Genomic DNA, 13,241 nt, shown 5'->3' with positions numbered 1-13,241 from the left:
GTGCTTTGTTATACAGTCTTAATGTTTGCATTTTATAGTGAGTTTTCAATAAAACTAAGTATTTTGGTAACTTGTATTTGGCTTTGACTTTGACTTAACATTTCATTTCATTTTGCGGAAAAAATATCGGGATATATATCGTATATCGATATTCAACCTAAATATATCGGGATATGACTTTTGGTCCATATCGCCCAGCCCTAATACACGTGTTTCTGTCCTTTGGGAAACCACAGAGGGAAAAGGTGTGGATGGTGGCCCAGGGAGGACGCGTCACGGTCAGTAGCACTGCAGCCTGGAGCTCTGCCCGGCAGCCTGGAGTGCTGTCCTGCAGCCTGGAGCTCTGCCCTGCAGCCTGGAGTTCTGTCCTGCAACCTGGAGCTCTGTCCTGCAACCTGGAGATCTGTCCTGCAGCCTGGAGCGCTGTCCTGCAACCTGGAGCTCTGTCCTGCAACCTGGAGATCTGTCCTGCAACCTGGAGATCTGTCCTGCGGCCTTGAGCGCTGTCCTGCGGCCTTGAGCGCTGTCCTGCGGCCTGGAGCTCTGTCCTGTGGCCTTGAGCGCTGTCCTGCGGCCTGGAGCGCTGCCCTGCAACCTGGAGCTCCGTCCTGCAGCCTCATCCCTCCACTGGTTTCTGCTTCGGTTTCAGATGATGGACGACCTGCACATTCAGTAGGGAGAACAAGTATTTGATACACTGCTGATTTTTGAAGTTTTCCCACTTACAAAGCATGTAGAGGTCGATAATTTGTATCAAAGGTCCTCTTCAACTGTGAGGGACAGAATCTAAAACAAAGATGCAGAAAATCACAGTGAATGATTTTTAAACAATTTCCGTTGTATTGCATGACATAAGTCATCAGACAAACAGAACTCAATATTTGGTACAGAAACCTTTGTTTGCAATCACAGATCAGACGTTTTCTGTTGAGGAGCCTTTTCCCTCCAAAGTGCAGAGTTTGCATATTTTCCATGTGCGTGCATTGTCAGATTGTGTGAGATTTGCCCACACAGTCCAAAAACATTAAAGTTTCAGTTTAACTGGTGTCCCTGACATGGAGTTAGATTTTAATGATTTTTTTCCCCCCATATCATAAAATGGCTTGTTTTGTGTGCGTGTGTTTGTGGTAATTTGTCATTTGATGACATGAAATGTAAAAAAAAAAAAAAAAAAGTGCTTTTTCAAATGATGAGCCTGATTCAATGACAAAAAAAATCTGGGGCCATGACAGTGAGGGCGTCCTTTAGCCCCTAAACGTAATCGTACTGTGTCAGTGTGTGGGTGAAAACAATCTCTATGCAAGCTCGGAGTAAGCAAGGTGTAAGTGATGGACTTTGAAGGAGAGCTTGTCAACCTCTCCGGGATGTGAGCAGATGAAAAGCAGCGCCGTGGAGCTTCCCGAGCCGCTGCTGCCGCTGCTGTTGTGCTGCGCTGCACCCCTGCTGCTCACTGGAGGGTGAAATGTGATCATGGAGGGCTGCCAGCACACATCAGGACCTGGCAGTTGAAATGGCAACGCCAGCGAGCTGAGATCTCCTCCTCCGCCGTCACTGTCTGCGTCTCCTCACTAGAGGGCGAGCCTGGCTTTCAGGCTGCCTCTCCGTGGCTGTAACAGTGACCTCAAACTGTCTCACTCAGGGAAAACAGAAACAACTCTGGTGATGTAGTGATACAGGTGTTGCTAAAGTGAATGTGTGTGTTTAACTGTGACCCGGGGTCAACCATCCCATTCCTCTGATTTGACCCTAAAGGCCTGTCCCTCCACCATTCTCATATACATGCTACTTCGCTCAACTACTACTCCCAACTCCAGTCACTAATTCACTATGAATACATGTTTTTGAACTGTGAAAATACACCAAAGTAGCTGGAGAAACTTATCCAGCTCCACATGAAAAAGCAAACCACTTGATGTTTTTTTTTTTTTATTGTGAGATGAGAATGCTGATCACTACACCATCACCTGTATCAAAATCTAAACAAAATCTCTGTATTGAATAAAAACACACACACACACAACAGTGGGCACTATGATGAGATGTTTATATTGTCGGTCTGAAGTTCCACACAGACAATCATCCGTTTCAATGAATGTGTAAAAGCCTAGAATCTATAAGTAACAAATCCCCCCACAGGGGCCACCATAGGGTTTGGGTGCAGTGTGGATTGGGTAGCAGTTGACAGCAGGGGCCTCGGCGACGGTTCCAGTAGGGGACTGTAACTTGCCTCGGCCTCGGGGCCAAACAGCAGCACAGAATACCTGAAACTTCTTGGAGTTCCTGGGAAGGGTGCTGGATAGAGCTCCAAGAGGGAACTCCATTGTTCTACCGGGGGACTTCAACGCCCACGTGGTCAACGACTGATGATTGGGACGACCTGAACCTGAACGGTGTTCTGTTATTGGACTTCTGTGCCAGTCACAGTTTGTCCATAACGAACATGTTGGAGCACAGGGGTGTCCATAAATGCCCGTGGCCAGAGGCGTCACAACGGGATAGGCAACACAGGGAACTGCCTAGGGCCCCGAGCTAAAGGGGGCCCCAAGGAATGGCTGACATTAGTCAATTTCAATGACAAAATAACTAACTGCTTTCGATGCTGCATCGACAGCGCATTGAAAACCCCCCACATGGGGCCCTTTCAGAGTTGTAACTGGCTCTTGTCCAGTAGGGGGCCCCTGACAAATGCCAGATGTCCCGCTCTGAGGAGTTGAAACCCTCGGACACATGTCGATGAGACATGGGGAACCTCCCTAATGGGGCCCCACCACTACCCTGCATCAACACACCGGAAACAATAAGCAAACAAATCTCTCAGGGCACATGAAATGAAAAGAAAAGAAAAAGAGGACGACGATGAAAAGAAAAAACGTGATATTGTAAGTGAGAGTGTGTAAACTGTGTTACATTATAAAAAAGATTAGTCCCAGACACTTTGTCCCAAACTCCCAGTCATCCACCAAACACCAGAAAAGTTCACTGCACATTTAAGTCCATGTAAAGTGAATTCAGCCATTTTTTCTAAACACATTCATAAAGTGTCTATATGTATATATTAATCACTCAAATTTGACAGTAAATGGAAAAAGAAAAGTAAACTAAACAATATAGATAAATTAAGTTGACTCCAATAAAAGCAGGAGAATCATATCAAATCATTGCCACCCAAAGGAAACACGGTTTGTTCCACACTAATCAAATATACTCACAGACACCTAAACTGTGGTAACTAAGATTTACTCTCTCAGACATCCAGTCCTCCTTCAGGAGAGGAAGTGGCCTTCACAGTAAGACAGTGCAGCAGTGAGTGACTCTGTCATACCAGTCAATAGCAGTGTTGAGTCATTTAACTATGAAAAGCACAAAATGCTGATACTTTCAAACCTATAGGTACTGTGAGCAACTTAGAATTATTAGATTTAAACCAAATAATAAAAATGATGTTTTGATTATTTGCCCAAGTCGTTTATAGTCTTCTGTCTTCTATCGTCTGTAATCTATTTCTCCAATCATCAGTATCATCAGTTTTATTACTAGATATTTGATCATGATTCCGGTCGTTGTTACATATTGGACTCTAACAAGACTCATCGTCATGCAGCAGTATTTGGATGTTTTTGACATTTTTTATTTTTTTATACAGTGGGGATTGAAAGTTTGGCCCCCGGGTCAGACAAGGGAAGCTGAACATATCTCCTAGATATTCTGCTTTGCTTTGGTGGGGGGGGGGGGGGGGGGGGGGGTCTTGTCTCAGGTTCCCATTGAGAAGCTTTTCTCTTTTTCTGTTTCTTTGCTTTTTTCTCTTGTCTCCTGTTCACATATTTTTTTTCCAGGTCCCAAATCTGCAAAACAAAATGATGTTTGTTGTGTAAAACAATGCAGGTTAAACAGCCTATCAACCAAGGTTAGTGCAGATATTGAATTAACTATATGTAAAATAAAGCCCATCCAACTGATCCAGTCATTTTTCAGTTGTGAATAACAGCTTGTCTTGTCATTGATGTGTTTACTTGGGTTATTGTTGGATTGGTCTTTTTCCTTCGGGGGGAGGAGAGGTCAGAAGTCGTGCACTTCGTCTCCTCTTCATTTTGTTGTGGTGATCTTTAATAAGCAAGGAAGGAAATTGTTAAGTTTCAGTTTAGTTAGTCTTCTTTCTTAAAATAATAAAACTCCTCAGAGCGGTAAGGTTTGGACAAATACCTGTTGACAGAGCCTGGAAGTTGCTGTAAGACATGTTGTGTCGAGGGCTGCTCCTTTTTGCTCAGGTCAGACAAACAAGGTTTATTGGCCACATGGTTGCCATTGGAACAGGTGAGGCTGGAAAATAGTGGCTGAATATATTCATGTTCATAAGAGCTGCAACTGTTGCACTCCATGTTGTTGCTGAAAGATTTCACGTTGGATTATAAATGATCATTACACTCAACATGTCAGCATTGGTGGTGAACAGGATTCAAACGCCAACTAGTCCGGGGTGTAAATTGAAAATAAAGTTTATTTCAGTCTCTCCAACGGAGCGGCAATCCGGGGCGAGGGATCGTAGGAGCGGAGGCGGGCGTCACGGAGACGGGATCTTCCGAGCAGGACGGAGCGGCGCACACCGGGACTGTACGGGAGAACAAACTCAGGTCAGAATATTCTGAAGCGAACAGTCTCATAACAAACACCACGAGGGGCAGAGTCGAGGTACCGCAGAGTAAACGTAATGATCTTGCGATGAGAGCCTGGGATCCCGGTCCTTAAATACTGGCTTCCCTCATCCACTTCAGGTGTGCGTCCTGCTCCGTCCGCTCCGCCAACGATCACACGCCCACACACACACAAAAACAACAACACAGCAGGAGACCTGCACGGGTTGTGACAGTACCCCCCACTTAACGGACGCCTCTTGGCGTCCTACCCGGCTTCTCCAGATGCTCCCGGTAGAAGTGGGTCAGCAGATTTCTGTCCAGGACGTGACGCCGCGGTACCCATGACCGTTCCTCAGGACCATAACCCTCCCAATCCACCAGGAACTGGAACCCCCTGCCCCGGCGACGAACATCCAAGATCTTGTGGACTGTGTAGGCCGGGTGGTCATCAATGAGCAGGGGGGTGGCGGGGGCTCGGTGGGGGGGCTAAGAGGGCTGGAGTGGACTGGTTTCAGCAGAGACATGGAACGTGGGGTGTATCTTTAAGGATGCTGGCAGCTTCAGCCTCACCACCGCCGGGTTGATGACCTCCTCGATTTCAAAGGGTCCGACAAAACGAGGCCCCAGCTTGCGGGACTCCACCTGGAGTGGAAGGTCACGGGAGGAGAGCCATACCTTCGGTCCTGGTTGACACGAGGGAGCCGGAGACCTTCGACGGTCCGCCAGCCTCTCGTTGCGAGCCGATGATCGAACCAAGGCGGCCCTCGCCTGCTTCCAAACGCGGCGGCAGCGTCGAAGGTGGGCTTGCACCGAGGGCACGGCAACATCCTCCTCCCGGGTGGGGAACAGGGGGGGTTGGTAGCCGAGGGCCACCATAAACGGGGACATACCAGTGGCCGAGCAGGTGAGGGAATTGTGGGCGTACTCCACCCATGGTAACTGAGAACTCCAGGAAGATGGATGCCGAGCCGTCACACACCGCAGCGCCGTCTCCAGGTCTTGGTTGGCCCTCTCCGTCTGGGGGTGATGCCCTGAGGAGAGGCTGGGAGACGTTCCGAGAGCTCTACAGAACGCCTTCCATGCCTGGGACGTGAACTGCGGGCCTCAGTCAGACACCACATCCTGGGGGATCCCGTGCAGCCGGTACACCTCCCTGACCAGAAGATCAGCCGTCTCCGTGGCCGTGGGTAATTTAGGGAGGGGGACAAAGTGCACAGACTTGGAGAAGCGATCCACAACAGTCATTATTACCGTGTTACCTTCAGAAGGGGGGAGACCGGTAACGAAGTCCACGGCAATGTGGGATCAGGGTCGACCAGCATCCGTTGCAAGGACCTCAGGTGGCGTCCAGTCTTCAGACCACACGCTGGGATCTTTGTCCAGGATTGTTCACATAAAAAACAACAAAAAACAGCCTGCACACAATTGCACAGAGCAATTACTCCAGCTGTCAAATACACATAATTTGTCTAAATATATCTATAATGTCCATATCTTATCTAGTTACACTCATACCTCCGTGGACTACCAGAATTCTGCGGAAAATCCATCTGCATATTATGGACTGATTGACGGTCCATATCCACACACAGCCACATGGAGCGTAACCTTGTCATGCTAATAACTTAGCTTTACCCCCGCACGTGCGCGCATGCTTTCCATGGAGCGATAACTTAAATCAAGTTTCACAGGATACAAAAACTCACCAGGATATTCTTGATAAACTCTCATAAGCTCCGCAATTGCTCAGCCGCACCTCCAGACAGGACTCTGCTGCTCGGTGGAGTGACAGGAAAAAAAAAAGAAACTCGAAAGCTGCAGCTTACACAGTTGCGGTGCATTCAGGTACCTGGAAATTTCCAGTGTCACCAAAAAAAGTAATGTATAAGAAAAAGAAAACAATGTAAATAATAAAACAATACCATTGGCCGTAAAATAACCTTAAGTTACAGGTGAACCGTAGTTTTCCACCCCTGTGCCACAGTATATTTCACCCAGTGGTCGAGTCCACAGTATAGTTCACCCCCGGGTGAACTATACTGTAGACATTTATGTAAACACACCTGGTGTTGTTTACATAAATGACTTATTGGACCGGCGGCAGTTCTTCTTCTTCTTCTTCTGTGTTTAACGGTAGTTGGGGTCCATGACGCTGCAATACTGCCATCTGCTGGTTGTAGCTATCTATACTGTCCCCTCCGCTCTCGGATGGACGAGTCCGATGCTAACGCGTTATTAAAATGAACTGTTGCCATGGTAACACGTCACGAAGCCGGCAACAGTTGAAAGTTTTTCACTCGTTCTCCGCACTTCCGACAGTGAAGACGTGTTGTTGAGAGCTGCTCCAGGAAAACGATTGTTTGAGAGACTTCAACCACTGCACATTTGGTAAGTACTGATAGAAATGATTTACACTGAGCAGGACATAACGTAATTACACCTAAATGACTCAAGTGGCTCGTTTTACACACATTTGATCATTGTTAGCTAACATGTTTGTGATACCATGAATACAACTGAGGAATAGGCCAAAACTTAAACTTTTGGAACATTTATCTAGAAAACAAACACAACATATGATTACCAGTCTAATCTGCACTGGGTTTAAGAATCTTCTCCTGCAATGTAACTTGTGTATCAGCCGACATGAAGTTCACTTCACGCTGGCTCATATATTAAATATGGCTTCAGTTTGACATGACATACAAGATCAGATGTTTGTAATGAGCTCAGCTTGTTGTTTCCCCGGGTGACAGTGATGGAGTCAAACGGCTTTGAATTTTCGCTGGAGGCTCTGGTGAACCAACTGCTGGAGGCAGAGAACCCTCCAGCAGCATGCAGAGCCGAAGCAGTCCTGTCCCCCCACAGTGAGGACCCACAAGACGCCTCCGGTACTGCTCCCATACTGCAGCCCTTAAGTCCCGTGATGGCTCCTCCAAACAGCTGGCAGGCACTTCACAATGTGGCAGGGACAATTAGTCAGGGACAGGTAAGACACCCAGCAAGAGGCAGGGACAGACGTCCTCACCCGTTGACTTGAACACATTTAGAGAGTAGTCCTGGAGAAATCTGATGATAAACTAACAAACTACTGACAGTAAATAGTGATATTTAGTGATAAACAATGTAGTTGTAGTTCACACATATGCGTAACTCTCCCTGTTGGAGTTTAAGACGTAAACATCACTGGACTTTATTTCCACATCAGTGTTTTCATTCCTCGTCATTATCTACTGATTTTATTGAAATGTCAAGCGTTGATGGTTGAGTGTACTTGTCTTGGTATTGATGGACTGATGTGCATTGTGCTGACTGACACTCACGTCTCCCTCAGCAGGACACACAGTACCAGTGGACTGTTTATAACGGCTCCTCAGCTGCAGATGTCTTCGTCCCTGCCGCTCCAGTCCTCCCAGTAAGAAACTGAACTCTCCATGTTGGTCTTTGACACTTTGTTCATTATAGTCAGTAACACTCACGTCTCCCTCAGCAGGACACACAGTATGAGTGGCGTCTCTTTAACGGTCCCTCACCTACAACAGGGAGGACGCCCCCCCCGGCTGCAGACCCAGTAAGATCATAGTGACCCACTCACATTGTACAAACAGGTAGAGACTTATGACACCATGACATGTGGACTGACTATGTTGTTTGTTTCCAGTGGGATCATATCCCCGTGACCAGAGTCTTCCAACAAGTCACCTATAAAAAGCCGGCGGCTGAATCACTGTGAGTAAATCAAACCATGTGAACACAGCTCCTTAGTTTCTGTGTCTTCACTTCCTCACCATTGAAAAGCCGGTGTCTTTTTGTCTGCAGGACTAGAGAGATGGCGCCTGTCCTTCCCGCTGCTGCTCCTCACACTGTCAACAACTCAAAGTAAGTTTGCTTCTGCTGGTTTTGTCCTGAAGGTGTTTCTCCTTGATAACAGGCTCTGGATTTGAACTGAAGTGGATCAGGTTTCTGCTGATGCACTTGAACGTCGTCATGATCAGCATCTTTCATGAGACGCTTCATCTACCTACACACCTTTGTTATTGATATTTTCATGTGTTCATATATTCCTTCATGTTTACAGTGTTCACCTCCTCTCTCCACAGTTGTAGACCTTGTCCTCACACTTTGGTTTTCTCTTGTGTCCTGATAGAAAGAGAAAGTACGGGGACCAGCAGGACCAGCCCTACATCAAAAAGCCTGCAAACGCTTTCATGATGTTCCTCAAGGAGCAGAGGTCCGTCATCACGGCTCGTCCCAACGGCGGAGGAAGTGCCGCCGTCAATAAGATCCTGGGAGAGAAAGTGAGTGTCTTTCCTCCAGTGTCTCCACTCAGCAGTCAGTGACAATGATCATCGGATGACTTTTATATGAACAAGCTGGCTTTTAGCTGAGCGTCAGTGTGTGCTGACAGTGTGTTGTCCTCGTTCAACAGTGGAAGTCCTTGTCAGCCGATCAAAAGAAAATATATTATGATCAGGCCAAACGAGAGGCTGAACTCCACACTCAGAGATTCCCAGAATGGTCCACGAGCCAGAACTATGTAAGTGAGCTCTGTTTCTACAACGTATCATGAACACTCATGAAAGAATCAGTCAATATATTAGATGGACTCACAGAACATTGAATATGTGTTTAATTTGCAGGGAAAGAAAAGAAAGAGGATTCTTGGCCCCTCCAGAGCAAAGGTACGCTATGATTGCTGAGTGTAAATAACTTGTAATATTCAAATTCAGTCAAAATAAGGTGCAACGTGTTGCTTCACACACACATATGCATTGTTCTTTATGTTGCACCCTCTGCTTTTAATCCTCCAGATATAATTGAACATCTGGACGACCTGCTGGACCAATAATGGAATCTTCTGCACAAATAAAAAAAATATAAAAATTTACTGTTGGCTGTTCCTCCTTTTGAAACTATCTTAGGGACATTTCCACCCTTTTTCCAACATGAGTACTATATGAGTACTATATGAGTAGTATATGAGTACTATATGAGTAGTATATGAGTACTATATGAGTAGTATATGAGTACTATATGAGTAGTATGAGTACTATATGAGTACTATATGAGTACAATATGAGTCGTGTATGAGTACTATATGAGTACTATGAGTACTATATTAGTAGTATATGAGTACTAGATGAGTACTATATGAGTAGTATGAGTACTATATGAGTACTATATGAGTCGTGTATGAATACTATATGAGTCGTGTATGAGTACTATATGAGTAGTATATGAGTACTATGAGTACTATATTAGTAGTATATGAGTACTAGATGAGTACTATATGAGTAGTATATGAGTACAATATGAGTACTATATGAGTAGTATGAGTACTATATGAGTGTGGTACTCGGTAGCCCTGTCATGAGGAAACATTCACATTTCCACGTGCACAGCAGGAGAGTGCATGTGGTGAAACTCACACATAACGATGACCGTGGGTTCACCTTCAGTGAGAAAATGTTTGTTTAAAAAGCGCTGAAGATCCAGATGCTACATGAAGATGATTGTTCTCCTGTCGACGCCTTGATGATGGAGCCGGACCATGGAAGCCACGCTGTGTTACTGCATGTTCTCCCTGGGTCGGGACTCTGCAGCCCTGATGACCAGAAGAGACGATTTCCCATCCTCCCTGAAGTCAAACCTGTCATTTAGCCCAGACCAAGACACTTCTGGAAATCCATGTGGAGCAAAAATTCAATAGAAATGCAAACAAAATCTGCATTTTCCAATCATCTTCTCAAAGCTTTATGGAGTAAATGTTTGAAAGGCTGTGGCCGTCCTGCCACTCTGACCTTGACTGCAGTGACTCCTTCTCCAACAGTCTCCACCACTCCAGCTCCATCAGTGCCCAGTATGAAGGGCAGGGGGGCTTCACTGCAAACATCCCGGTCCGGACGTAGGTCTCCACAGGGTTCACTCCACAGGCGTGGACACGGATCAAAACCTGCAGCAGAAGGCCAGAAGAGGAAGAAGAGACACTCATGGAAGCTAGTCAAGTTACTCATTACCAACTTTTCTGCAGTTCCTTAATCTCTACACAAAATATCAGGACTGAGGAAACACTGTTTATCAATTTAAACATTCCCTGACTGGATGGATTCTGAAGAAAGTCCATAAACAATATTACAATGGCTTTGATTGAAAGTTATAAAAGCTTCCTGGTCATTAATGAGCTTCTCCATAAAAGACACATGTATACTATGCAGCCAGTGCAACTACAATGATACAAATGTCATAAAAGTACATGACCTGCATATATTCTTTGGGAAACCTAGTAATTTATGGTCAATGATTTAAAAGTCATCAAGTTGAGTTTCTGTTTCACATAAGATCATTATTATTGTATTTTGATTAATGACAACTGTGTTTTACTTAATGCACATCCAGTTTGCTTTTATTTTGAAAAGATTTTGGTTGTTGACCTTCTGGAAGTACAAACTCATTTATTACCAGTTATTGAATGAGACCCACCACCACTAATACTAGAAATATATGCAAGGTGGCTTTTAAAAGCAGTGCCTATCAAGTTAAAACTGCCAATTTGCTTTCTTCAAGTACATTTCTGGACTTTTTTAAAAACGTAATACGTTGAATCATAATGAAGTTTGTGTTTTATGAGTAACAGAATGCACAACAGTATTTTCTGTGTAGTTACAGCTTCTGATCTGTATGGAAAGAAAGACAGTTGCAGGACTTGCAGAGCTGCCTCACCTGTTTGCTGCTCACCTTCGTTCCTACTCTCATAAGCTTTGGATCATGACCGAAAGAACGAGATCCTGTACAAGCGGATGAAATGAGCTTCCTCCGTAGGGTGGCTGGGCGCTCCCTTAGAGATAGGGTGAAGAACTCAGCCACCAGGAAGGAGCTCGGAGTAGAGCCGCTGCTCCTTCACATCAAGAGGAGCAAGCTGAGGTGGCTCGGGCACCTGTTTCTGAAGGACGCCTCCCCAAGGAGGTGTTCCGGGCATGTCCCTCCGGTAGGAGGCCTCGGGGCAGACCCAGGACACACTGGAGGGACTATGTCTCTCGGTTGGCCTGGGAACGCCTTGGGGTGCCACTGGAAGAGCTGGAGGAAGTGTCTGGGGTGAGGGACGTCTGGGCAACTCTGCTCAGACTGCTGACTGCGAGATCTCATATGACCGCACTGTTGTCTCTTTAATAATTTAATCTCGTTGGCCCCTACCGTCCATCACATCTGACCCAAAGAATATCCTCCTGGGCCTGGGGTTTCAGTGGCACCACTGTTCTGTTGTCAGCGTTGATCGGACACTCTTTAGGAATGTTTGCTCTATCTTGCTTTTGTAGATGAAAGCCTAGTCCTCAGCTTTCTTTTCATGAGCATCAAGCAAGTAATCCTTGCCTTCACCCATCAATTTCTCCCCCCAGAGGACAAACACCAGGAACAATTAAAAAGGCCATAAAACCACAGAGAGGAGAGCAGTGACCCCAAGAGGGCCGCAACTCTGTCGCCGCCAGCCACTCATTGGTCGAACTGACACTGACACCACAGGTGTACGAAATTCAAACTTGGTGAAACTGCCTTCCAACTACCTGCTCTTTGGTTCTCATCCCCGACCGCTGAGAGAGACACATGTCTCTGCCGCCTCGGAACAGTGACGAGAGCACACAGTATAACCACAGAACCAAACCAAGGTTCAGCCCGCTGGACGAGCAGGAAGCAGTTTGGAATACTCCTGATAATAATAATAATAATAATAATAATAATAATAATAATAATAATAATAATAATAATAATCCTACAGTTCCAATAGGGCATTGTCAGTGCTCGGACCCTAATACCCCCCAAATCCACCACTCTGACATGTGACTCATCCTATTGGTTGAATCGATCCAGCTCTCTGAGGTCTCGGACTGTGATCACCCTGGCCTGCTCCGACGGACCATTCAGTCGTATCATTACGTTGCAGCTGCTCGTCCAAGTGTCTTGAATCCACTTTCCTTCTTTCAGGATTCTAGCTTGCCTTGCAATTTTGGCTGTTCTCTCATTCAGATGCTCTTCTACATTTACCCCTGTGCCCTTCAATTTTGCAGACTGCTTTAACACCTCATCTTTGTGTTTCTTACTCACAAAGCAAATTACGACGTTGGGCCGATGGTCTTGTGTTTGGGGCACAGTGTAGCAAACAGCTATATGTTGACTGTCTATAAGAATGTCTTGTCGACTGAAGAAGTCAATGACTTGCTGCTTCAGTGTGTGGCGTCCAGCTCTTGGTGCAGCCTCACCCTTGTCGTAACCTGCTGCAGTCCGTACAGAGGTACGACAAGTTAAGTCAAGTCCAGATATCACAAGGTTGTTCATCCTTGCTTGCTGCAGGAAACCTTCTCCTTTTCTTAATGACCTAAACTTATGGTCACACTGGTACTGACTGCTTTTGTCTTTGGGTGACACATGTTGGAAATCTGTCAGCGCAGAGCTGCAGGAGCATCTGCACAGGTCAAACTATCGGACGTTACATCCCTCCAGTTCAATATGGCAGCCACTCCAGTATATCAGTATGTTCATGCTCTAGTGTGCACTGAGGCTACTTAGAGTCAGTTCAGCTGCAGTTTTGAAACTAAGTGAGGCATGTTCAGGGAGGTT

The sequence above is a fragment of the Blennius ocellaris genome (genome assembly GCF_963422515.1).
Source record: "Blennius ocellaris genome assembly, chromosome: 1".
In the NCBI taxonomy this organism is placed as follows: Eukaryota; Metazoa; Chordata; class Actinopteri; order Blenniiformes; family Blenniidae; genus Blennius; species Blennius ocellaris.
The sequence above is the reverse complement of the archived record's forward strand: the minus strand, read 5'-3'. Positions refer to the sequence as shown.